Raw genomic sequence first — 531 nt, forward strand, 5'->3', positions numbered from 1 at the left:
CAGTACCTTCATATTATGAAAACTCGACCTTCATAGACCCGTAATTAAAAGTAGATGCGATAACACGAACCAAGGGTAATTTCGTCATTTCTCATGGTGAGCTCTTGGAAGTAGTTTTCTAATGTTATTACGGTCTAAGTAAGCCTAAGGAACAAATGAATGATGGAAAAATAAATGAAGAAGATAGAAACACTGATAATTTTCATAGTAAGGGCAAAATGGTCATTTTACCTCTCGAGTATAAATTTTTACGTTTTCCTGAACTCGAATATTTTTATACTATTATGGACTTTGTCTCAGTGTCAAAAGAGTAAAAAGGTAATACAAAAGATGGGAGAAAGACAAAGTGACCTTATTAAGGGCATTTTGGTAATTTACATGATGAATTGGATAAACTTTAGATATAAATATCTAAGTTCCAACAGCTTCTTCTTCCATCCATCTCTTCTCTCCATTTCACGTTTTCTTCACCCTCAATAGGAAGAAAACCTTGAATCCTCCATAAAATCTCTCATAGAAATTCCAAGTTTC

The sequence above is a fragment of the Theobroma cacao genome, chromosome 1 (assembly GCF_000208745.1).
Source record: "Theobroma cacao cultivar B97-61/B2 chromosome 1, Criollo_cocoa_genome_V2, whole genome shotgun sequence".
NCBI classification, from domain to species: domain Eukaryota; kingdom Viridiplantae; phylum Streptophyta; class Magnoliopsida; order Malvales; family Malvaceae; genus Theobroma; species Theobroma cacao.